General features: G+C 45.1%; 1 protein-coding gene across 8 annotated transcripts in view; it reads right to left on the bottom strand.

The window, feature by feature from the left end:
* Nucleotides 1-27,213, bottom strand: part of NRXN1 (neurexin 1) — a 1,323,847-nt gene that overhangs the window by 1,016,760 nt on the left and 279,874 nt on the right. The gene's annotated exons all lie outside the window — the stretch shown is intronic.

Here is a 27,213-nt window from a genome sequence, read left to right as displayed (position 1 = left end):
TCCATGCTTTGGAATTCAGAGAGGATTGCATTTCCCTGGAAGCACAATTCTGCTTCTTGCTCTCCCCAGGGTGGTGCAGCCCAGTAAAGTACATAAAGTTCTTTGTGTTAAAGTTTCTCCTGTCCTTAAATTTTCCCAGACTATTTTGTACATCTCTTCTGCTTTTGTCATTCCAGATTATATCTGGTGGTGCCAAGGAGTAAAGATTTAATTCCTATTTTATAAACATACAGTACATCATATAGCAACTACAAAAACAAACATTTACTAAATACTTGCTGATGCTTTGAAAAATGTACATCTGCTTTCCTCTGAGTGCATACACTCTGGCCTGAACTTTGTTGTTCCATTATTATGCTATGATGCAGCCAAAACACAAGAAAATCAAAGCAAGACACCACAGGTAGGTGATCAGTCAAAACATGTAATAACTATGAACTAGTTAAGTCAGTGACAGTCTGAACAAAACATAAGGCCAAATGGCAGGTATGTAGCAACACAAAAACAGACGAACTGGAGCACTGAGTTCAGGGAGCAGAAACCAAGAAACAAATAGGAACAAGAAGCAGGAAGGCAACACACACATTAGACATAAAAATTTACTTCTCTGTTCCCCAAAAGTTCAGCAGTACCTTGCTGGAGGCACCAAATGATCCCACGGCTGTAGGTTGTACCTCTCACTCAGCGCAGGGAGTAGATGCTGTTGCTATGGCACCCAATTGGCCACATGATATCATAGCATAAATTGTGTCCTGTTCCCTATCTGTTCCCCTTGCAGTAGGCACTATAACTTGCTGGCTAACACCACATTCTCCATATGGTAAATGCACCAGCCATGCTCCATATCCTTCAGTATGCAAGATCACACTACAAGTATCAAAAACATTTCCAGACCCTCACCTAACATACACTGCTTGCCCAGGATAGAACACATGGAGTCTTGCATGGACATGTTTGTTGCAACGTGCATATTTCCTAGTCATATCAGTCATCTTTGAGGGCGGCAAAGGGGTGGGATGGACCTTTTCCATCAGCATAGACAACTTGGTCCTCACATTGCTGAAGAGCCAATAGAAAGGAGTTTTCTCCAGTACTTTCATTAAGTGCACTCCGAATATCATATAAGCACAGGGCCGCCCAGAGGATTCCGGGGGCCCGGGGTCTTCGGCGGCAGGGGGCCCTTCCGTTCTGGGACCCGCCGCCGAAGTGCCCGAAGACCCGCGGCGGGGGCCCCCCCGCCACCGAATTACCGCCGGAGCGGGACCCGCCGCCGAAGCGCAGCCCGGTCTTTGGCGGTAATTCGGCGGCGGGGGGCCCCCGCCGCGGGTCTTCGGGGCACTTCGGCGGCGGGTCCCAGAAGGGAAGGGTCCCCCGCCGCCGAATTACCGCCGAAGACCGGGCTGAACTTCGGCGGCGGGTCCCGCTCCGACTTCGGTGGTAATTCGCGGGTGGGGGGTCCTTCCGCTCTGGGGCGGAAGGACCCCCCCCCCGCCGGCGAAGACCGGGAGCGAAGAAGCTCCTGCGCCCGGCCCCGCAAGAGTTTTCCGGGCCCCCCAGAGCGAGTGAGGGACCCCGCTCCAGGGGCCCCAAAAAACTCTCGTGGGGGCCCCTGTGGGGCTCGGGGCCTGGGGCAATTTGCCCCTCTTGCCCCCCCCCCTCTGGGCGGCCCTGTATAAGCATGACTCAGTGCAATAGAGAAGGATGTGTCTTGATGTTCCTCCAGTATGTAAGCTATACTCTTCTTCAGAGTCCCATGCAATCTCTCCACATTTCCTTGGGGACAGTATACAGCAGATTTATAATGCACTATACAGGGACGCCTCAGAAAGCCTTCAAAGAAACAAACAAACCATCTTGAAACAGAGGGTGTCCCATTACCTAAAACCAGGCTCTCTGGTAAGCCAATCATTGCAAATAAAATGGTTAGGCAAGAAATGAGCTCCTTTGAGGTGCCATGTGAAATTATGAATGCAAAAGGGTAATGTCAATAATAGTTTATAACAGACAACAGTATGAAGCCATGCAGTGCAGTTGAGGGGCCAGTAATATGCACTGCAATTCTCTGCCAGTGTCTGTCTACAACTACAGTTCCTTAGGGAACTGATGGACAGGATCCCCTGGGAGAATAACATGACAGGGAAAGGAGTCCAGGAGAGCTGGCTGTATTTTAAAGAATTCTTATTGAGGTGGCAGGAATAAACCATCCCAATATGTAGAAAGAATAGTAAATAAGGCAGGCGACCAGCTTGACTTAACAGTGAAATCCTTGCTGATCTTAAACACAAAAAAAGCTTATAAGAAGTGGAAGATTGGACAAATAACCAGGGAGGAGTATAAAAGTATTGCTCAGGCATGCAGGAGTGAAATCAGGAAGGTCAAATCACAATTGGAGTTGCAGCTAGCAAGGGATGTTAAGAGTAACAAGAAGGGTTTCTACACATATGTTAGCAACAAGAAAAAGGTCAGGGAAAGTGTGAGCCCCTTACTGAATGGGAGAGGCAACCCAGTGACAGAGGATGTGGAAAAAGCTAATGTAGTCCATGCTTTTTTTGCTTCTGTCTTCACAAACAAGGTCAGCTCCCAGACTACTGCACTGGACAGCACAGTATGGGGAGGAGGTGACCAGGCCTCCGTAGCGAAAGAAGTGGTTCAGGATTATTGAGAAAAGCGGGATGAGCACAAGTCCATGGGGCTGGATGGATGTGATTGCAGAGCCACTGGCCATTATCTTTGAAAACTCATGGTGATTGTGGGAGGTCCCAGATGACTGGGAACAGGCGAATGTAGTGCCCATCTTTAAAAAAGGGAAGAAGGAGGATATGGGGAACTACAGGCCAGTCAGCCTCACCTCAGTCCCTGGACAAATCATGGAGCAGATCCTCAAGGAATTAATTTTGAAGCAGTTCAAGGAGAGGAAAGTGATCAGGAACAGTCAGCATGGATTAACCAAGGGCAAGTCATGCCTGATTAATCTAATTGGCTTCTGTGATGAGATAACTGGCTCTGTGGATGAGGGGAAAGCAGTGGATGTGTTATTCCTTGACTTTAGCAAAGCTTTTGATATGGTCTCCCACATTATTCTTGCCAGCAAGTTAAGGAAGTATGGGCTGGATGGATGGACTATAAGGTGGATAGAAAGCTGGCTTGATCATCAGGCTCAACGGGTAGTGATCAATGGCTCCATGTCTAGCTGGCAGCCGATATCAAGCGGAGTGCCCCAAGGGTCAGTCCTGGGGCTGGTTTTGTTTAATATCTTCATTATATGATCAGGAGGATGGCCTGGTTTGCTCCCTCAGCAAGTTTGCAGATGACACTAAACTGAGAGGAGTGGTAGATATGCTGGAGGGTAGGGATAGGATACAGAGGTACCTAGACCAATTAGAGGATTGGGCCAAAAGAAATCTGATGAGGTTCAACAAGGACAAGTGCAGAGTTCTGCACTTAGGATGGAAGAATCCCATGCACTGCTACAGACTAGGGACCGAGTGGCTTGGAAGCAGTTCTACAGAAAAGGACCTAGAGATTACAGTGGATGAGAAGCTGGATATGAGTCAACAGTGTGCCCTTGTTGTCAAGAAGGCTAATGGCATTTTGTGCTGTGTAAGTAGGAGCATTGCCAGCAGATTGAAGGACATTATCACTCCCCTCTAGTAGGCATTAGTGAGGCCTCATCTGGAGTACTGTGTCCAGTTTTGGGCCCCACACTACAAGAAGGATGTGGAAAAATTGGAAAGAATCCAGTGGAGGGCAACAAAAATGATTAGGGAGCTGGAGCACATGATTTAAAAGGAGAGGCTGAGGGAACTGGGATTATTTAGTCTGCAGAAGAGAAGAATGAGGGGGGATTTGATAGCTGCTTTCAATTACCTGAAAGGAGGTTCCAAAGAGGATTGGTCTAGACTGTTCTCAGTGGTAGCAGATGACAGAACAAGGAGTAATGGTCTCAAGTTGCAGAGGGGGTGGTTTAGGTTGGATATTATGAAAAACTTTTTCACTAGGTGGGTGGTGAAGCACTGGAATGGATTACCTAGGGAGGTGGTGGAATCTGCTTCCTTAGAGGTTTTTAAGGCTCGGCTTGACAAAGCCCTGGCTGGGATGATTTAGTTGGGGATTGGTCCTGCTTTGAGCAAGAGGTTGAACTAGATGACCTCCTGAGGTCCCTTCCAACCCTGATATTCTATGATTCTATACTGGTTTCAAAGGGACCAGAAAAACACTAGTTTATGCATTGTGCAGGTTGAGCATGCCTTCACAAGATGCTCAATGTTTGAGTGCAGCCCTGGCCACCAAGTATAACTATGCAGAAGTTCCTTCATCTTTGTAATTTCCTTTGTGAGCCACATCCTGGGCTGTTTGTTGCAATGCTGCTGTGATGATCACCTGGGCTCCTCTGCATAAGATATTTCGAGTAGCCTATGTTCACTGTGAGCTTGGAAATGTATTTGATGTAACATAGACAAAGTTCTTTTAAGGACTGGGTCCATTCAATCCCCTTGTATGGCACATATTGCCTTCCACAGTTCAGCATCTTGAAGAGTGGCATCAGCTGTCCGCCTTTAGTCAACTGGCATAACTTTCAATAAAAAAGCAGCATACTTTGCCCTTTTTGCATACGAGGGGGATAACTCAGCAGAATTTTCTTGAAAGAGCATCTGCAAGTAAACTATATCTTCCTTTGATATGCACCAAATTAAAATCATACTGCTGCAACTGAGTAGTCCGCCACCTCAGCCTCATACTCAGCAGGTCAATGGCTTTATAATAGAAGCCCAAAAGACACACATGATCAGTTTCTAATGTAAAATGTCTTCCTACTAAGTAGACTTTAAAGCATACAACAGCAAAAGCCATCACCAAAGATTCTAGATTAATCTGGGAATACTTTGCTTCCATTAGAGTGAAAGTACAGGATGCAAATATAACAGTGTCTTCTCCTGTTCGCATTTGAATCCAATTGCAGAAAGTATGCATCTCTATCACCATTAAATTAATCATGGTATTTCTGAATGATACTTTGGTATCCCCTTCTGTTCTAGCTTATACAACCACACCCAAGGTGTCTTGTGCACATTCATGCATAATACCAAGCAGGGGCAGCTCTAGGGATTTTGCCGCCCCAAGCATGGCAGGCAGGCTGCCTCCAGCAGTTTGCCTGCGGGAGGTCCTCCGAAGCCGTGGGACCAGCGGACCCTCGACAGGCGCACCTGCGGGAGGTCCACCGAAGCCGTGGGACCAGCGGACCCTCCGCAGGCAAGCCGCCGAGGGCAGCCTGCCTGCTGCCCTCGTGGCACCAGCAGAGCGCCCCCCGTGGCTTGCCACCCCAAGCACGCACTTGGCGTGGTGGGGCCTGGAGCCGCCCCTAATACCAAGCTGTAAGCACACATTGTAAGACAATAATGGAACAGGATTTGCAGCTGTGCCTATAATAATATAAAACTTTGAAGTCAAGGCTGTGCCTTTGTGAGCACAGAACACACAGCTTCACCCACTGTCTGTGAAGCATACAAATTCCAAGTTTTTATAATCGCTGTAGTCAGGCAAACATACAGATACCAAGCAAGCAGGCATTTCTTAAAAGTGCAAGGTTCTTATATTATGTAGAACTACAAACACCACAACCAAGACTCAAGGCCGGCTCCAGGCACCAGCTGAGCAAGCTGGCACTTGGGGCGGCAGATTCCAAGGGGCAGCATTCCGTCCAATCTTTTTTTTTTTTTGCGCTTTGCCGCTTCCGCCGTCCCTGCAGGTTTTTTTCTTTTCGTTTGCTGCTCCTGCTGCCCTGTAGTGGGCGGCGGCGCAGAGGAGGGGAGCTGCTGGGAGGGTGCCAGGTCTGCAGAAAGCCTGGCACGGCAGCCCATGTCCTTCCCTGCCCGCCCACCGGAGCGGCGCAGAGCCCTCCCAGCCAGCGGCGCGGCGGGAGGGGCCGCATGGCGAGCGCCCCACTTAAGGAAGCCCTGGCCGCCCCCCTTCTCTCCTCCCCCCCGCTAGCTGGGGTGTGCACTCCGCTGCCCGGGGTCTGCAGGGCTGGGAGTCCCCCTGCACCCGCGCTCCCGCCGCCCTGCAGGTATTTTTTTTCCTTTTTGGTTTTTTGTTTTTCTTCCATTCGCCGCTCCGGCCAGCTGGCCGGGTGGTTTGTTTCACGCCCCCTCCCCCCGCCGTTTGCTGCTCCGGCCGGCAGGTTTGTTTCGCCCCCCCCCCCCCGTCGCTCCGACCGGCAGGTTTTCCGCCCCCACCCCTTTGCTGTTTTGGCTGGCTGGCAGGTTGGTTCCCCCCCATCGTCGCTCCGACTGTCTGGCAGGTTTCGCGCCTCCCTCCCCTTTCCTACTCCTGCCAGCAGTTTTGTTTTGCGCTCCCCTCCCTTTGCTGCTCCGGCCGGCAGGTTTGTTTCCTGCCCCCCCCCCCCCGTCGTTCCGACCAGCTGGCAGGTTTCACACCCCCCCCCCTTCGCTCCGACCAGCCTGCAGGTTTCCCCCCCCCCCCTTGCTGCTCCGGCTTGCCGGCAGGTTGGTCCCCCCCCCCCCCGCTTTGCTGTTTCCGCTGGCTGGCAGGTTTGTTCCCCCCCCACCGCTCCGGCCCCCGGGCAGTTTTGTTTTGTTTTTGCTTGGGGCAGCAAAAAAGCCAGAGCTGGCCCTGCCAAGACTTCTGCAACACCAGCCTAGCCATGTCTTCAAAACTCTCTCCTATGAATATATGTGTGTAGCCACTAGAGTTCATGAATTCACCACCAGCTTGGGTAGCGTATGTGTGACAATTCAGAGCAACTACACCTGTATTTTCCCTCACTGGTTCAGCAACGGAACCCACTTTCAGGCTTCCAGCTTCCCAACCTTTGCTTTTCTTGGGTGGAGAGCTACACCACACTCTCTTCTGATTGGGTATTTCCAGGCTGCCTTCACTGCGTTATTCCCAGCAGACACTGGCACCCCAAGAACACCTGTTTGCTTTCTCTTCAGAGACAGTTAATAGTGTGACTACCCGGAGTTACAGATATCACACAGCACTACTTATGCAAGTAAATTTTTTTATGAAGGTAAAAGCACTACAGAGAAAGAAATAAAAATAGAAATGCATTATAATAAGCTTACCAGAGATCACTCCTCTCATTCTGATAAGGGTTCTGACTAGTGATTAGTCCTTCCATTTCCCTAAAGATTGGGGCCTACCTTAGACCAGAAGTCCTGTCTGCTTGCTGGATCAGAAAAAGAGGCCCTGAGTCTGTTTGAAACCAGACTACTTATTCAAAAATCCTTTCTTGGTCTGTTGGTCCCTGGAGAATCCATTTTGAACTAGTATATACAAATCTCTCCAGAGGAGTGGCTTCAAAGAGCTGATAATGAGGGGCATTATATTAGCATCCCCCTCCCCCTAGAGGAGTTGCATGCTATTCCACAACACCACATACAATTGACTCCAAAGGCGTTAAACCTAATTCAATAAGGTTAAATTTAATTCAATAAGGTTTATCCTAATTCCTTAAGGTTTGTCCGGGATATTGTCAGAATGTCACATCATGAACTATGAACAATGGCCTAATTCAACATCTGCACGTTTAACTACATTATTGTCCAATGGCAGGGTGGATCTTGCAGAGAATGAGAGTCCTCCTCCTCCTCCTGGCAGTAAGCAGAAATTCTCCTCTAGCACAAGAAGTGATGGGCTGTGTTTTAGGTGCTGGTTCTATTCTTAATTTAGCAGTTTTAGCTGGTCATTGTGCCCTTTATGCAACAGGTACTGCTTGACTTCCTGTAACCCAGAACCAAGCCATGTGACTCCGGTCTTAAAGTTTAGTGGGGGTGAGCACAAACATCATCACAAGCTGGGTTAGCTGTTCAGCTGCACTGCTAACTGAATGTTTTGGTGGAAAAAGAGTCACTACACAGGTAAATTAATGGGCATTCAAGATTTACAATTCAACAAGAAGGGCTGGAAAAGTAGTTTTCAAACTTAACAACTGAGTAAATACAACAGCTGTGGCAGCCCTTGGCTGCTCCCACCATTGATGCTACATAGGCACTAAGTACAATCCCCACTTCAACCCAGATAGCGCCTTCTCCCAAGTCTTTGGGCTTCTTTAGTGACCCAACGAGCACTGCAGCACCCAGGAGAGTACTATGACCACTAACATGACAACTTCTATTAATCACCAAGTCCTCCTAATTGTGATGAAAGGCTATTCAGCCATGCATCCTAATGTCTTTACAATAATATTTAGATAGGGCTGCTCCACCCACTGTGGTTGGCAGCAGAGGGGATAAGAGTGGAGGGAAGAAAAAAGTTTCAGTGAATGGGAAAAATGCCCCCACAAATCCACACTTAAAATCAGCAATTTGAATATAGCATTTTAAACAATTTTCAATTTGTACTTAAAAATTTAATAACAGGCTCTTCAATCTAGCATACAAAATAAGATGCAATGGCTGGAAGTTAAAACTAGGCAAATTCAAAATGGAAGTAAGGTGTAAATTTTGAATAGTGAAGGTAATTAACCATTGGAACAATTTACCAAAGGTGTTGGTGCATTCTCCATAACTGGCATTTTTTAAATCAAGATTGGATTTTAAAAAACACAAACATATGCTCTAATTCAGAAGGAATTATTTTGGGGAAATTCTGTGGCTGGTGTTTATAGGAGGGCAGACTAGATGACCCTTCTACCTTGGAATCTATTATTAAAATGAATTTAAGGACATAATTTACATAGCATTTGAACATTTTGTTTAAAGGGACTCTGTCCATTTGAAATCTAGTGAGATGGGAGAAACTGAATATTGGGAAAAGGTGAAACTGATTATAAGCAGTGTTATCAAATGCACCAAGTGAATAAATTGGAAAAAATAGAGAAAACCCCTTTCCTCCTTCTAATGCCTAAAATGACTAAAACTGAAAGATTACTTGAGACAGTGATGGGTAAATCATTCTCAGAGAGAACTTTATTTTTAAATAGTTGTAGTCTTCTCTTTAAAATGCCTATTTTGCAACCTCAGTGGGACACTTAAGGTTATAAACGTTTAACACACATTTTAGGAGCATTGTAGGCAGGAGGCAAAGACATACTACACTCCTGAGAATGGCATGAATCAGCATAATCTGTTTTCTTATGTGTAAAGAGTAGTAAATTTCAGTGATTAAATAACAATCATGCCTTGTTACTTAACATCTCCACTCCTAAAGAGAGGACCAAAAAAAAGACAGGAACTGAGCAGCTGCAGTCAGAGTTGTGCAAATAATTTTTTTTTGGCTCACTGGAAAATAATTGGTTTGGGTACAATAAAAGATTTAGTTAGACCCAAAACGTAACATTTTGTTTCAATTGAGTTTTTGTTTGCAATTTTGTGTAATAAATGTAATGACAAAAAGTAGTTTCCAACCAAAAAAAAAACAACCAAAACAAATGTTCTGTAAAAAGTGTTGAAATTAAATGTTTTGATTTTTTTTTTTTTTTGGTAATTTGGGGTCTCCCCCAAATACAAACAGGTTGGCAAAAACAGACATGAATTCACAAAATGTTCTGATGTCGACTAAGGAACATTTTTTCACAAAAGAAAGTTTAGTTCAAAACATTTTGCCCAGCACTAGTTTCAACCACCACTATGTTCTATGTCCTCTCAGGTGCTTGAGCCGCTTTATTGCCAGGATTAATCTGATTGGGTGTGTCAAAACAATCACTGTATATCTGACTGCCAAAACCAAACATGCTACTTTCAGCACTGTACAGCCACTGTTGTGTTTCATCAACCAGAATTCCAGCAGCACCATATTTTTATTATTGATAATGATGCAAGAGAGGTAAAATAACCACACAAATAGGTTAATTTTCAGACCCCATTTTATGGACCCAATCTGCTCCCACTGAAGTCCATGGCAAAATTCTCACAGATTTAAAAGGGAGCTGGATTATGTCCTAAATTGTCTGCAGTACCTGACAATTAGAAAGAAAATTATCTTTTATTGAGAAAACTTGTAAAATTAAATGAAACTCTTAATATAAAATATAACCATTTTTGTTATCAATCATTTAAGACGATTGATAAATGAATAATATGATTTAATAAATGGTTCATTCATTGTTTTAGAGGTCAACAGGTTGTTTACAACTGTGGCTTATAATCATACAACTCTTCCTACTGATGTGCTTATACTCATCTAGAGCACTCACTTCTCATTCTGTTGCATGCTTGTAACATTTCTTAATCCTTGATAAACCATTCAAAAATATGACCTTACACAAAGCGTGGTCAAACATTTTATATCAAAGTCAACAAGAGATTACTATTGAATGCCACTCTGCCACTTACATAAAGGCACGTTAGTATACAATAGGGTGACCAGATAGCAAATGTGAAAAATCGGGAGGGGGGGTTATAGGAGCCTATATAAGGCCTGGTCTACACTAGGACTTTAAATCGAATTTAGCAGCGTTAATTCGAACTAACCGCTCAACCGTCCACACCAGGAAGCCATTTAATTCGAACTAGAGGGCTCTTTAGTTCGAATTCGGTACTCCACCCCGACAGGTGGAGTAACGCTAAATTCGACATGGCTAGCTCGAATTAGGCTAGGTGTGGATGCAAATCGAACTTAGTAGCTCCGGGAGCTATCCCACAGTGCACCACTCTGTTGACGCTCTGGACAGCAGTCGGAGCTTGGATTCTCTGACCAGCCACACAGGAAATGACCCGGGAAAATTTGAATTCCTTTTCCTGTCTGGGCACTTTGAATCTGACGTCCTGGCTGGACATCGGGGCGAGCTCCGCAGCACCTGCAACGAAGCAGAGCTCTCCAGCAGAGGAGTCCGGCCAGTCCAAGAATAGAAAGAGGTCCCCAGCATGGACAGACCGGGAAGTCCTGAATCTGATCGGTGTGTGGGGCGAGGAGTCTGTGCTGTCGGAGCTGCGCTCCAACAAGCGGAATGCAAAGACCTTCGAGAAGGTCTCCAAAGCAATGATAGAGAAAGGATACAGCCGGGATGCAATGCAGTGCCGCGTGAAAATCAAGGACCTGAGACAAGGCTACCAAAAAGTCAGAGCGGCAAACGGACGCTCCGGAGCCCAGCCCCAGACATGCCGCTTCTACGAGGCACTGCATGCCATTCTAGGTGGGTCTGCCACCACTGCCCCACCAGTGACCGTGGACTCAGTGGATGGCATAGTGAACCTGGACAGTTCCTCCTCGATGTTCGCCGATGGGGAAGATGAGGAAGGGTCTGTGGAGGACGGCGCAGGCGACAGCGAACACAATACCGCTTTCCCTGACAGCCAGGATCTCTTCATCACCCTCACAGAGATCCCCTACCAACCCTCCCCGGCCGTTAACCCGGACTCTGAATCAGGGGAAGGATCAGGCGGTAAGTGCTATAAACATGTAAACATTTATTTTTTATAAAACAGGTATAAAAAAATAGAAATACTATATATAAAATTTTCAATGAAAAACTATATGAAAAGTAGGTCCACACATATAGGGATTGAACAATAATCCTCCAGGGACAATTCAAGAAAGGTCTCATTTAGGTCCTCGAAAAGCCTCCGCAGGAGGTTCCTGGGGAGAGGTGCCTTGTTGGGTGCTCCGTGGAAGCACACTCTTCCGCGCCAGGACATCCTTATGTAGATGGGAATCATCGCCTCCACAAGCATGGCCGCATATGGTCCTGGTCTCTGCAGGGCTTCCCTTAGCATCCGCTCTTTGTGACTCCGAGGGACCCGCATCAGGGTGATCTCGTTCATGAAATGCTGCATCTAATTAGGGCAATTAGTGTATTGTTACTGTTGTGAATGGTTGACTTTTACTTTGCATAACAATGACCCTCGCTTAACAGCCACGTGTTGTAGGACACATAGGAAAAGCATACATTGATCTTTCCCGTGCACTGGCGGGAGTGGCTGGAAAAGGGTCAGAGTATATGATTTCCAGATTGCCTTTAGCGGGAGGGCACAGCTATCCATTAACTGATAAGCAGAATGTACTGTAAGGCTTACCAGGACTGTCTGCTAGACGGATTCAGCTGTCTCTCCCCACTTGTCCGCTCTCCTGTGCAATGCTGCAGCCAATGAGAGTGTATTCCGAAATCTCGAACTTGTCCTGAGATCTCGTGAGACTTGTTGCCCTGTATGGTCTTGTTCAGAGAAACTGACTAGACTGTGTTCACTGTTCGCAAACATGTATCTGTTCAAGGAAATCAGTTACTTTTCCCATCACACAGCTTCGGCTCTTTCCCGGACTGCCCCGGCATCCCCCTCGCAGAGGCTGGCGCAGATTAGGCGGCGAAAGAAAAAGACTAGGGACGAGATGTTCGCGGAACTGATGGCTTGCTCCAGAGCCGAGGCGGCAGAGCAGAGACAGTGGAGGGAGACCCTATGTCAACAGCATCGCACACACATCGAACGGGAGGACAGGTGGCGGCAGGAAGACCAGCAGGCGACTCAAACGCTGCTTGGGCTAATGAGGGAGCAAACGGACACGCTCCGGCGCCTTGTTGATGTTCTGCAGGACCGCAGGCAGGAGGACAGAGCCCCCCTGCAGTGTATCTGCAACCGCCCTCCCCCGCCAAGAAGTCCTGCCCCCCCCTCACCCAAAAGTACAAGACGGAGGGGCGGTAGGGGCCGTGAGAACTGTCACTGCACCACTGCATAGCGCTAATGTACCACACACCTCTCACGCTATAAATTTGTAGAAGTGCTTCCCTTACAGGCTCACCCAGTCCCAAATCCAAGTTTCATCCCCCCACTGTGTATTAGATTATTAAAAGCTGTTTGCTGTTATTCACTGTTTCGGTCACGTCTTTCGTGTCAGAGGATTTTTTTGTGTATGGGGGGGGGAAGGGGATTTATAATTGCACGGTATAGCCTACATTACCAGGGTACAGACTTGGGGGCATGATCAACTGCAGGGTACACACACACTGCAGTCAGTAGGCACCAGGGTCACTCTGTGTGGTGTATGCTGGCCCGGGTCATTCTGTGATGTGTATGCTTGTCCAGGGTCCTAGCGCCTGCCACCCCCTTAATGTTAAGGCACGCTGCCCTTACCATGCACTTCCACCGTAGCAACAAGCCTCTCCGCTGCCCTGAGCCCCAACAAGAGCCCTCATCCACGGACAGATACTCACCCTTCCCCCACACCCCTCACCCCTTCCTACGCCCAAACCCGCAGCCCATCCAAAGAAGGCACCACTCGCCCCTTCCTGCAAACCCACCCCTTCCTGCAATCCCTCCCCTTCATGCACAACCACTTGCAACCGTCCCCCACCCCAGAGACCTATGTAGGAGCAGGAGGATGTCATTCCTCTATGGAACAAGCGGTCTGTACATCAGTGCACACCGTGCCCAGCACAGTATGCGTCCATGTTTCAACACCTGAACAGAAATGCAAAGTAAAACAAACATTTATTAATAATGAGTGTAACAATTAATTTGCTTTAAAACGTGCTTTGGAAGTGGGGGAAACTTGGAGAACGGGGTATGTAACCGCAGATCGAAATCGACACATACAGACACAGGCCCAGGGTCAGTTTCTCTTGAAAGCAAGTGGAGAGTCATAGGTTACCCTGCTCTCCGAGGAAACTTGCTTTCAAAGCCTCCCGGATACACAGCGCTTCCCGCTGGGATATTCTCTCGGCACGGGTGTCTGGCTGAGCGTAAACTGCAGCCAGACGATTTGCCTCAACCTCCCATCCGGACAAAAAGGTCTCGCCCTTGCTCTCACAGAGATTGTGTAGCACACAGCAAGCAGCAATAACTACGGGGATATTCTTTTCGCTGATGTCCGAGCGAGTCAGTAAGCTCCGCCATCTCCCCTTGAGACGTCCGAAAGCACACTCCACCACCATTCTGCACTTGCTCAGCCGGTAGTTGAAGAGTTCTCTCTCTCTCCAAGGCGCCTGTATAGGGCTTCATGAGCCAGGGCATTAGCGGGTAGGCTGGGTCCCCGAGGATCACTGTAGGCATCTGCACATCCCCAACCGTTATTTTGTGGTCTGGGAAGAAAGTACCTGCCTGGAGGCGTTTAAACAGACCAGAGTTCCTGAACACACGCGCGTCATGAACCTTGCCCGCCCACCCAACGAAGATGTTGGTAAAACGTCCCCTATGGTCTACCAGTGCTTGCAGCACCATTGAAAAGTAGCCCTTTCGGTTAATGTACTCGCTGGCCTGGTGGGCTGGTGCCAGGATAGCGATGTGAGTCCCATCTATAGCCCCACCGCAGTTTGGGAATCCCATCGCAGCGAAGCCATCTATGATGTCCTGGACGTTTCCGAGAGTCACTACCTTTGAGAGAAGTTGCTCAACGATTGCGTGGGCTACTTCAATCACAGCAACCCCCACGGTAGATTTGCCCACGCCAAAGTGGTTCGCTACTGACCGGTAGCTGTCTGGCGTTGCAAGTTTCCAGAGGGCTATGGCCACTCGCTTCTGCACAGTCAGGGCTGCTCGCATCCGGGTGTCCTGGCGCTTCAGGGCAGGGGACAGCAAGTCACAGAGTTCAAGGAAAGTGCCCTTACGCATCCTGAAGTTTCGCAGCCACTGTGATTCATCCCAGACCTGCAGCACTATGCGGTCCCACCAGTCCGTGCTTGTTTCCCGGGCCCAGAATCGCCGTTCCACACCATGAACTTGACCCATTGCCACCATGATCTCCATGGCGCGGCGTACCCTGCTTTGTGAGAGGTCTGCGCCACTCTGTGAATTCCTGTCCTCACCGCGCTGCCGGAGCCTCCTCGCCCGATTTCTCAGCAGCTGACTGTGGAAGAGGTGGACGATAAGGTGCGAGGAGTTGACAATGGCCATAAGTGCAGCGATGATCGCAGCGGGCTCCATGCTCGCAGTGCTGTGGCGTCCGAGCTATAACCGACCAGAGAAGGGCGCGAACAGATTTCCCGCCTGAGCTTTCAGGGAGGGAGGGCGTGATTGACGGTTCAATGACAACAGTTACCCAAAAGCACCCTCGACACATTTTTCCCCCAGGAGGCATTGGGAGCTCTACCCAGCATTCCAATGGGCAGCGGGGACTGCGGGAACTGTGGGATAGCTTCCCACAGTGCACCGCTTCCAAAGTCGACGCCAGCCCCGTTACTGTGGACTCAGAAATTCGAATTAGTGTATTTACTGTGGATACACAAATTCGACTTCATAAGGTCGAATCCACAAATTCGACTTAAGTAGATTCGAAATAGTCTTGTAGTGTAGACGAGGCCTAAGAAAAAGACCCAAAAATCGGGTCATCTGGTCACCCTCATATACAATCATATCTACTACACTTAATCATATCAGTGTACTTTTTCCCCATATTGGCACTTCCACTGATGTCAGTCTTAAAACTTGTGTAAATTACTGGTGTAAATGGTGCAGGATCTGACTCATACATGAGATTCCTATGAAGGAAGAAGCTGATAAGAGCTAATTCCAGCATAAGCATTTATTTACTGTAGGCACATCAGTGCACTAAATATGTGTATTTTTTCTGTCTCTCTCACTGCAGTGCATTACATCTGTGTTTTTCATATCCAGATGTCATCACATTTTAATTATACTGACTAATGTCTGTGCAAGAACCACAAATGGTAAACCAACATTCCCATAAATTAGACAAGTCAATTTATCTTAACATAACACAGTGGAACAGGACATCAGCTTTTAAAGGATACAAAAACACGAGATGAGGAGTACGGGAGAAACTTTTAAAATCATCACCTCCACTTTTCCAGTGGAAGAGCACCAGCCAAAGTTTCTTTTACTTCAACAGTACATCTTTTGTAGTTGTTCTATATAAATTATAAAAAAATCAGAAGGAAATCTTGACTTTGCTTCAAGCCAGAAGCTGGAGAGGAAGAGGAAGGGAGAGAAAGGCCTGACATGGGCACAAGAAGTATGTATGTATGAACAATGACAACAACCTGCAGAAGTAAAAAAATCAAGACAGACAACTCTATGGCCAATATCTAGATGAAAGGACAAATCATCTAAGGTCCATGATCTTCCATTTTGTAAGCTACTCCTTGAGAAGACAGGTGGTAAGTTTTTCTTGGATAACAGGTGATTTAGCATATTTATCCCTAAATAAGGATAACATTTATCATATATTACTCTCACAGCTGCAGTTGTAATGTAGAGTTATATTCTGTCCTGGACTTTTATAAGTGTAGAAGAACTAGAATTTTTGGAGGTTATGGTGTTGTGCCTACATGTTATCACTCTCTCTCTCTCTCTCTCTGTGGGACTATGTGGAAACCTTTCCCCCAGAGTTCTGCGGGATCAGAGCTTTGTATGGATCAAGGGGCAGCAATGGGAGATGTAGAGCTCGGAGCCTCAGATCTCACCAGCTTGCTCCTCTAGCTCCAGATATCACACTGCACTGGAGTTAATGCTGTTAGAAGAATTGCTTACTCATGCTGGGTTCCTTCCATGTCTTCTACAGCATAGTTGTGGGGAAAGGCAACCAGACAGAACACAACTTGCAGGACCACTGCTGCCATGGAGAAGGTGGCCTCAAGATAACTGTGTAGAACCTTAGGCTACTATGATGTTCGCAGATCCAGGGCATTTGTTGGTTTAGGAGACCGTTGTTGTATATTTGGTTGTTGTGGTAATAGAATCTTGTGTTGCTATGGCAACTGAGTCAGATTATTAGGGAATAGCCCAGCCTGTTTGGCTGGCTGTTAGTTAGTTCTGTGTGTAGCAATAAATGGCTGCTCCAAGGTTTACAGCTCTCTGTGTCTCCAGTGATTTCTTCCTAAAGCTATTGCCCCCAAGGATATAACAACGTGGCGACGGGGATGGGATGTCTGTGCTACCTGAGCAACAGAAGGACATAGAAGTTAAGGTACAAAAACAAACAAACAAACCTTGTTTGCTGCTGGAAGAGGGTGAGAACTGGCTTGTTTGCTCTGACTGTGAAACTGAAACTAAAATCATGGCTACACTTACAGGGCCACTGGAACCTTTTGAGGAGACTATAGTGCAATGGCATGTGTATACTGAGCATTTTGAGCTTTTTGTTATTGCAAATGACATTACAGAAGAGAAGAAGGTGCCAATATTCTTAAGTGTTGTAGGGGCTAAGACCTACTCCCAGCTACGCAGCTTACTACACCCTGTTAAGCAAGAGACCAAATCTTACAGTGACATTGTGGAAATCCTGGGGTCCCATTTTTCTCCAAAACCACTGGTAATTGCTGAACGATATAGGTTCCACAAAAGAGACCAGAAAGAAGATGAAACAGTTGTATAATTTGTAGCAACTTTGAGAAAGCTTGCAGAACACTGTAAATTTAAGGAGATGTTAAATGAGGCCCTACGTGACAGGTTAGTGTGCGGCCTGCACAGTGAAGCTATACGGAAGCGCCTATTGACAGAGGCTCAGCTTACCTTACAGAAGGCCATTGAAATTGCTGTCTCCATGGAACTGGCTACAAAGGAGGCACAATCCATTGGTGCATCCCCTAGGGTGCATAAAGTGTCACAAGAACCTACCCACAAAACTGTGGGGAGTCAAGAATGTTACTGCTGTGGTAAGCCAGGTTACCCTGCATCAGAGTGCTGGTATAAGGACCTGATGTGTCAACACTGGCAAAAAGAGACACATTGAGTGTGCCTGTAAACAAAAGAAAAAGAGGCCTGTGGTCTGGCCGACCAAAAAGGGAAATCTGCATACCCTAGAGCAGACCCAGGCTAACCAAGGAGTACCTCCTCACAAGAAGAAGAGCCACTCCACGTTTTGTCTTTGGCAGTGGGCTCACATGAATACTGGGTAGTCCCGTTGTTGGACGGAAAACCTATACGTATGGAACTGGACTCCGGTGCAGCCGTTTCGCTGGTCTCAGAGACTGTGTATAAAGAAAAGCTACAGCATCTTCCACTTAAAGCAACAAAAACAGTGCTGAAGACATATACGGGAGAAGCTGTGCCCATGTTGGGCACTACTGATGTTAAGGTGGAGTTCAATGGACAGGCTGCTAAATTGCCACTGTTTGTGGTGAGAGGTAATTACCCAGCCTTAATGGGTAGGTCTTGGCTTAGGAAGATCCAGCTGAATTGGGCAGAAGTGCACCGAGTGACTAAAGAAGAAACCAGTCTGACCACTATACTAAGGAACCATGCTGCTGTTTTTGGAGAGGAACTGGGAAGTATGAAGGGAATCACTGTGACATTGAACATTAAACCTGGCAGTCAACCAAAATATCTGAAAGCCAGAACTGTGCCATATGCCATCAGGCCGAAAGTCAAAGCGGGATCTGGAGCACCTGGTCACAAATGGAGTCCTAATACCAGTTACCCATAGCCCATGGGCAACTCCTATTGTTCCAATAGTGAAGAAAGATGGCTCCCTCCAGATTTGCGGTGATTTTAAAGTCACTGTCAAACAAGTGTTATGTGCAGAGCAATACCCGCTTCTCCACATCAATGACCTCTTTGCAGGCCTGGCTGGGAGACAAAAGTTCAGTAAGATTGATCTGAGTCAAGCATATTTACAGATGCACGTTGATGAAAAGTCCCAAGAGCTGTTGACTTTTGTGACGCATAAGGGGCTTTATCGATACTGTCGCCTACCCTTTGGAATAACATCTGCTCCCGCCCTGTTCTTGTGTGGCTTGCCAGGAGTCCAGTGCTATCTGGATGACATCCTGGTCACAGGAAGGAATGAGGAGGATCACTTAAAGAATTTAGAGGCTACCCTACAAAGACCGGAAGAGTATGGACTGCGAGTCCGCAAAGACAAGTGTGAATTCTTCCAGCCCTCAGTTGAATATTTGGGACACATCATTGATGCTACAGATCTTCGTAAGGCCCCTTCCAAAGTTAAGGCTATTGAGGAGGCTCCCCCTCCTCGAAATGTTAGCCAGCTTCGCTCATTTCTAGGACTATTGAACTATTATGGAAAGTTTATCTCACAGTTAGCCACACTGATAAAACCACTTCACGAACTCCTTGGGCAGAACAAGGCCTGGAAGTGAACTGAAGCCTGTGATGTTGCATTTAACAAAGCTAAGGATGCATTGCTAAATTCTGAAGTTATGACACACTTTGATCCATCCTTACCCCTACAGTTGGCCTGCGATGCATCCCCTTATGGAGTGGAAGCAGTCGTGTCACACATTATGCCTTCGGGAGAAGAGAGACCTATTGCTTTTGCTTCATGCACTCTAAGCAAAGCGGAAACTAACTATGCCCAAATTGAACGTGAGGCATTGGGAATCATTTTCGGAATTTGGAAGTTTCATCAGTACCTGTTCGGAGGGAAGTTTACTCTTCTCACTGACCATCGACCCCGACTTCAATTTTTGGACCCCACACAGGCATTCCTCCATTAGCCACTAGTCGCATGCAACGGTGGGCATTGTTGCTTTCCACGCACACATATGAAATCAAATATAGGAAATCCACTCTGCACGGCAATGCGGATGGTCTCTCAAGGCTGCCATTGCCAGTCAACCATCGAGATATTGCCCAGAAGGAAATCTTTTACTTTGAACAAGTAGAGAACACACCTATCACCGCTATTCAAGTAAAGAAGGCAACTCGAGTTGACCCAATATTGTCCCAAGTTATGGACCTGGTGATGCATGGAACATCTTGGCGAACCTCTCTGGTCTCACCTGACCTTGTTACCTACATGTCCAGGAGGACAGAGGTATCAATCCAATCTGGTTGTTTGTTGTGGGGGAGACGTGTCATTATCCCACCACCACTGAGATCACAGATGTTAGAACAGCTCCATTCCGGTCACTGTGGAATAGTGCGCATGAAGGAAATTGCACGAAGCTATTTTTGGTGGCCTGGGTTGGACAGTGCTATTGACGAGAAGGCAAGAGCTTGTATGTCATGTCAGGGTGTGAGGAATGCACCCCAGTGGGCACCCCTACATCCATGGGACTGGCCTGAAAAACCGTGGCAACGTATTCACATTGACTTCGCTGGCCCCCTTGAAGGAAGCATGTTCTTGGTGGTGGTAGATGCCCATTCTAAATGGCCAGAAGTCTCTATAATGCAGTCCACTACTGCAGAGAGTACTATCCAAAAACTCCAAGGACTTTTTAGTCATTTCGGTCTGCCAGAACAACTTGTGAGTGACAACGCAGTTTGTCTCTCAGGAGTTTCAAAAGTTTATGAAGGCAACATCACTTCGGCACCAAATCATCCATCCACCAATGGATTAGCTGAAAGATTTGTGCAGACAATGAAACAAGCTTTGAAATCGGCAAGGGGACAATTATCCATTCAAAAGCGTCTGGACACCTTCCTACTATCCTACAGAAACACACCTCATGCTACGACCAAGGCATCCCCGGCCTTTCTAATGATGGGGCGACAGCTGCGCACTTGCTTTGATCTGCTGAAACCTTCTGAACCCCGACAAATTGTGCAACGTCAGCAGCAAGATCAAGTCATCAGGCGTGCACCCAGAGCATAAGACCGAACCTTTAGCCCAAGACAGCCGGTTTTGACTTGGAATTATACTTCTGGAGCTAAATGGATCCCTGCCACTGTCATCGCTCAAATGGGACCTGTTTCCTACACTGTCCGGACTGCAGAGGATCTCACCTGGCGGCGACATGTAGATCAGCTGCTGCCAGGTCATACCAGTCCTCAGGACACATCTTCAGTAGAGTTGCCTGACTTCACCACCCCAAGCGAGACACCGAATCAAGAGTCACCTGTTCCTGACTTTTCCCCTCCATTACTGCCAGTGGCAGAGATACCCCTCTGCCAAGCATGAGCTGATACCCCATCCTCACCCCTTCACCCTACGAACCCTGAGCCCATTGTCAGGCCCGCGCCCAAGACACTCTTGGGTGCAACAACACCAGAAGTTGGCCGTAATGAACCTAGAGACAGAAGGCCTCCTCGTCGGCTGGATCTTTAGCTAGGGCCAACCCACGGTTACGGGGCAAAATAATCTCCGGGGTTTAGCCGGGAATGGAGGCAGTCTACCCTCCTTCTCTAGTTAGTGTTTGTTTTATTTTGGGGACATTCTTATTAAGGGGGAGGAATATGTTGTGTATTTGGTTGTCGTGGTAATAGAATCTTGTGTTGCTATGGCAACTGAGTCAGATTATTAGGGGATAGCCCAGTCTGTTTGGCTGGCTGTTGGTTAGTTCTGTGTGTAGCAATATATGGCTGCTTCAAGGTTTACAGCTCTCTGTGTCTCCTGTGATTTCTTCCTAAAGCTGTTGCCCCCAAGGATATAACACAGTGCCTTTCTGTTCCTACACAAGGAAGAATATGTCCTACAGTAATATAAACAACATAGACTTTTGGTAAATGCGGACACAGTTTAATATGATTTCTTATAGGAAGTATTGTTTCCCCATACAAAATCTATCTTTTCAAACAACTGAATTTTAAGGCCATTAACTTCAGCTGGTATAAGTCAGCATCACTTTCACCAGCAGTGTACCAAATTTACACAATGTGAGGATCAGGCCCAATAGATACCTAAATGTGTGCTTCAGATAAGATGCCCCACAATGTTATCATTTTCTAAGAAACATTCTCCATTTTTCAGAAGCCTAACCTTGAATAAAAACATTTTAAATATTAACAGTTTTGTAAAGCAAAATTAGATTAGGATAACTTTAAAACTCCTGAAAACAGCAATCTAAGCCCCAGCTCTGCAAATAACTTGACTCAAGCAGAGACCTGAACACATGTAGAGAGCCCTACTGATTTCAGTGGGGCTCCGTATGGAGTCAGTTGCAGGCTCAGTTCCCAATTCATTCTTTTCTCTCTCTCCATTTATCTTATAAATTAAAACACAGGGAATAGGCGCATAAGAAAACTTTTTTGTTTGCTTCAAAAGGAACAATATGCTATAATACCATTCTTTCATTAAAAATGTGTTTAGAGGCTCATAAATCATTTACAGTTTGTTAAACAAGTTCAGAGTCTTATTGAATTAATGATTTATATTAAAATAATTAGTATAAGCCTTTTGTGCTAGCCTGTGCTAGAATATGCAGCTGAACAGATCTTAGCTTCCTGTTTATAGATATTTGAGATTTTTTTCTAAATATAGACATTTGTTACATACAGACACCCACACAGAGCTTGTAAAGACACTTGTTTCTAAAATACCATTTAAATCCATTGCTATTTTAAAATTACATAAATCCTCTTTCTATGTGTATGGCCAAATAATTATTTTAGCTAATGTGGATGACATTATCAATTTTCAATTATTTCTTTTTAAGTATAATGTGTATTCATCTCAATGAAACTTATCTTTAGCAAAACTTACTACTTCATTCCATTCTCCTTTGTAAGCATTTCAAAAATTAGGGCTGGTCCACACTAAGAATCGGGGTCGAACTAGGGTACGCAAATTCAGCTACGTGAATAGCGTAGCTGAATTCGAAGTACCCTAGTTCGAACTACTCACCCGTCCAGATGCTGCGGAATCGAAGTCCGCGGCTCCAAGGTCGACTCCGCCACCGCCTTTTGCAGTGGTGGAGTACCGGAGTTCGAACTATCGCTTCCGGAGTTCGAACTATCGCGTCCAGATTAGACGCGATAGTTCGAACTCTGAGAAGTCTAACTCACCACGTCGACAAGGCTCGTAAGTGTAGACTAGCCCTTAGTCTCTCCTAGCAGTGAGAATAGAATATTTATTGGTTGGTTTTTTTTGTTTTTTAATTACTTGTGTGCAAACTCCTCCATGAGTCAGGTCAGTATTATTTATCATAAACTGTATATAAGTAACTAAATGTAGTTGGCCATGACAGAAAAATCTGCTAATAGTGATAAGGTTAACATTCTATTAAATGACAAGATTTAACCGAGATCCATTAAAACCTCTTCCTTCATTTCTGTAGGAATTTAAATATATTCCATTTCTGCTACAGGACAATGAAGAATAAAACCAAATGACTCCTACAGTTTTCATCACTTGACAAAAATTAAAACATTACTATATACCAGTGTAGTGAAGTAAACTGTAAAGCAATTTAACAATTCAGAGCACAATATGACCACATTTAAAGTATACATGTATTAGTTTGATAAACACAGATGTTAAATATAGATAGATAGATAGATTTGCCGGCGGGGGTGGAGGGGGGGAGATTTCCATGACAAGGCAGATCTGAGATTTATTTAGCAAAATTCTTTATTTCATGAGATAAATTTGTTTCTAAAAGAACATAAAGCCAAATTTTCAAATCTGAGCTGAAGAGGTGAGCCTGCCAAAAGGCACAAGCACCCATTGTGCCCACAAAATCCATGTATGCAAACAGATGTTTGTAGGCAGAATGGGTATACAAAAATACTGCTAAATTTAACTGTACTTTAAAATTTGACTAAGAGATTCTAATGCCCATATTAACCCCAGGCATAAATTGATCCAACTCCATTTAAGCTAGTGAAGTTATGCCAGTTTATGAAAAGACGTAATCCTGTCCTGATTTGCTCTGTACAATGCAAGACAAAGGTGTGTCTTTTTGAGAGGGTACACCTCCTCTCCTCCCATTCCCCCAGGCCAAGTTGTTCCTCCATATTTCACTCTAATTAAGATCCCATACCATGAGAGCTGGACTGGACTCCCATTAAGACCATCAGACAACTTTATGTCTGTCAAACTGTCAACATGTGCTTATAAGGAAAATGGACAGTAAACTATGGTCCTGATTCTCTTCCCAGGTCCATTTTATTCTGTGTTGACTGAAGAAGAAATTCAGAATCAGGCCCTAAAAGCTATTTTTTCTTGAAATATGTATGATAGCTATGTGAGTTAGGTTTTATCAAATGACGAAGTCATGTTAAGAGCAACACAAAGAAGGAATAAAGTTTCAACTACACCTACTTGTTAAGACATTTACTATAACTGGGAAATATTTAAAATATCCTCTTAATTTTGTCTGTCACCCATGTTTAAACTGCAGACTCCTCCGATGTATAATTGTATGGCTTCCACTTACTCTTAGAGAAAATAATTGTTCTGAAAAAAATTAATTAGAAAAGCAAGAAACAAGTAAATCCCCTCTTGTTTCTGTTCACAAATGCCCTCTAGTGCAAAGATAACTAATAGACCCTGGTGTTTCTAATGAATGCACGGTACAAAATTAGCAGGGAGAGTCTGCGGAAGAAGAAGGGATTCTGTGAAAAAAGGGTTATACCCCCCATGGGCTATGTTCTTCCCTCCCCTATACATGTGTCACTGCACTAATCCTACCCTTAGGGGAGACTTGCTCCTGTTCCTCAGTGTTCATGGAAGAATATAGCCTAGGCTGATTCATACCAGCTGAGACTCTAGCCCTAGTGATTTTTTAAATTACTCTATAGTTACAGTAATATAGAATCAAGAAAAAAAAATACATATTTGCTCTTTTAACTTATGCGGATTTTGATTCTAGTTTCCACTAAAAATCAAATCCACCCCTCTGTATTGTAAATATATCAATTGTATAAATAACCTGATAACATTTACAAATTCTGTATAGTAAATTTTAAAAAATGAAATTTTACAAAGTCAATGTCAAAATTCCCATTGACTTCCCCGGGGCCAGTGTTTCACCCTACATATTTTCAAATGATCTTTGACTTTATCTTAAAGATTTAAGGCTACAGGGCCTCATTCTGATCATATTTATTCTGGTTTTATACTGGTGTAACCCAATAAGGTTAATGGAGCTTTTCCTCATTCATACCAGTTTAAATGGCAACAGAATCAAACTTAGAGACCAAATGTTTTTTTGGGGGGGGAAGCCGGGATTCAAGTATATTTACCATACACATCTCATACTCATAAGACTACAATCTCATTGGTTTAGGTGGGACTGCGCACATGAGCACGATTCAGCCCCTAGGTCTGAACTGAAGACCAGAGCTCATGAGTACAGAATATTACAAAACAGGAGAAAGCAAGGCATAACATGTCATTCCAAACCCTGTTCTATTTATTTGTGCTTTCCCTTACCCCTTAAAAATTTCTGTTTTCTCCTTTTTCAGTGAAATGGAGGGCCTGATTCTGCTCCATCTACATCAGCATAATTCCAGTGGGGTTACTCCAAAACCACACTCGTGGAGGATAAAGCCCAGCAAACACTCAGTATACTAAAATAAATCACAGGCGTATCGGGGGAGGAGGGAGATATATTCATGCTCACTCACTTGTTGTCTTTGGGGAAAATAGTGTCAAACTCAGGTTCTTAATTTATTTTTCAAATCTGATAAAATTGCTAGATAAAGAGAAAAAAATGAGGAAAGAAAAGCAGTCACTCTAACCAAATTTATATCAGCATTTCAAGAGTGTACTGTGCATGCAAGCAGTGGCACAGCAGTAGAAGAACTGAACTCTGCAGGGAATGTAGATGATGAATTCTAGTGTGATCACTCCAGTATGGCAGCTGCAGGATTTCTCAGCCATTTAAGGGACAGAGAAGCAGACCTGAACTCTCTCTATCAAAGTGCAAGTTGCATGCATGTTTTCATCTGATCGTATTCATTATTTTCATCATATAAGAAAGAGAGTTAATGCATTGTGTCTCCTTTAGCTACTTATAAATTAGAAAAGTATAACCTTGTCAACAGGAGATGGTTTGTAGCTTTTACAATTAGACACAGTAGAGGTAAGCATTGGATTACAAATGAGGATAGCAGGATTTTATGCATGAAAGTACCAATACCAGTATATAGAGAAGGGAGCAACACACTTAAAATTCTCACCCATTTAATCAGATTAATTGTATCCTGTGCTTCTTATCATTATGATTTAGATTACAAAGCTATTTAGCAAGCGAGTGTCATTTTCTCTTTGCACAGGGTCCAGCACAAGAAAGCCCAGTCTTACTGCAGCATCTAGAAACCACCACAATATAATAATAATCCACATTTTTGTGAACAATTCTCAACCATCAAGAGTGGGACTGTGATATAAGCAAGCCAGTCTAAATAGTGAGTTGAAAGCAAAAGAGCCAAATCCTACTTTCAGTTTGACCTGTTCAAGCCCCTAGTGACAGTAGGAGGTTGCATGGGGCACAGAACTCAACCCACTGCATCAATATGTATCCTTTACTTACCAAACACATTTTTAGTTCCTAACCTGAAATCTACCACCATTTTATCTATTGCTGAAAGATAGCCTACAATTTAACAGTCAGGTCATGTTACTGCAGTAAAATAGATGTCATTGTCATACTGCTTCTATGGGAGAAGATACATTCTGCCAGGTTTAGAAGCCATAAAGAACCCTGAATATTTCCCACTAAATCACAGGCAAAGTGGTTGTATAAGGCTGTGTGGCTCTGCTTCATACAAATGCATTGCATGAAACCAACTGCAGGTAGCACACAAGCTTTCTTCAATCAAATCTGCATTGTAATTTCTAAAAATCAATTAGACACAAGAAGCAATTACCTATTTTTAAGCACAGAGTAATTTGTTTCCACACAACAGAAGACTATAATGTACGTAACCAAGGAGCACACTGTCCTGACTGCCATAAATGTTAACAACAAGTAGAGGAAAAAGAGGAAATGTTGTATTAAATCTGCAATGTATTGTACCAACTGTTTAAAATGCGTGTTTTAGCACGCTGGCATGAAGATTCTTTCCCCAGTCCAGTGCTCCTTTTGGCATTGATGAAGGATAAGGATACTCACCAATGTCTTAATGCCTCCCTTCCTGTTTTCACAATGGGTGTCCCCACCTTGAAGATCAACAGCTTGCTGTGCCACTGCTCTGTGATTGGGACGACACTAGAAGAAATTGCACTAGTGGCAGCACAATCACTGGCACCCAGCACAGCCATTTGAGAACCATTGTTCTTTAAGAGGAACTTAAGAGGTGAAGATGCACAAGCATAGAAAAAACCTGATTGGGGGGGGAGGGAAAATAAAGGACATTAGAAAAAAAAAGGCTTGGGTGATGGGTAAGGGAGAAGCTCTGGGAAGGGAGTGAGTAGAGCCTCTGTTTACAGTTGTTTATAGTCCTGATAGAAGGTTGAAGCTTTGTTCTGAGTTTGTTGTAACACTGGAAAGTGGAAGGTTATAGGGAATTAAGAATAAACAGAGGTGTCATATGAGAAGCCCCATCATTACAGTGCTGGCCACTGAATAGCCAATAGGCCATAGTCAAGCTGCAGCCTGGTTAGCACAGAGAAATACATTGTGTGGGGTTCTCTTTCCTTTTTTAAGCACTGTTAATTTGATAGTAAATGTAGAGGGGGCTGTGACATTTTTTGACTTTGAATAAGGGGTAACCAGCCTGTAAACGTTTAGAGACACTC

The sequence above is a fragment of the Mauremys mutica genome, chromosome 3, assembly GCF_020497125.1.
Source record: "Mauremys mutica isolate MM-2020 ecotype Southern chromosome 3, ASM2049712v1, whole genome shotgun sequence".
Classification (NCBI taxonomy): domain Eukaryota; kingdom Metazoa; phylum Chordata; order Testudines; family Geoemydidae; genus Mauremys; species Mauremys mutica.
This window is presented reverse-complemented; position numbering and strand designations above follow the sequence as displayed.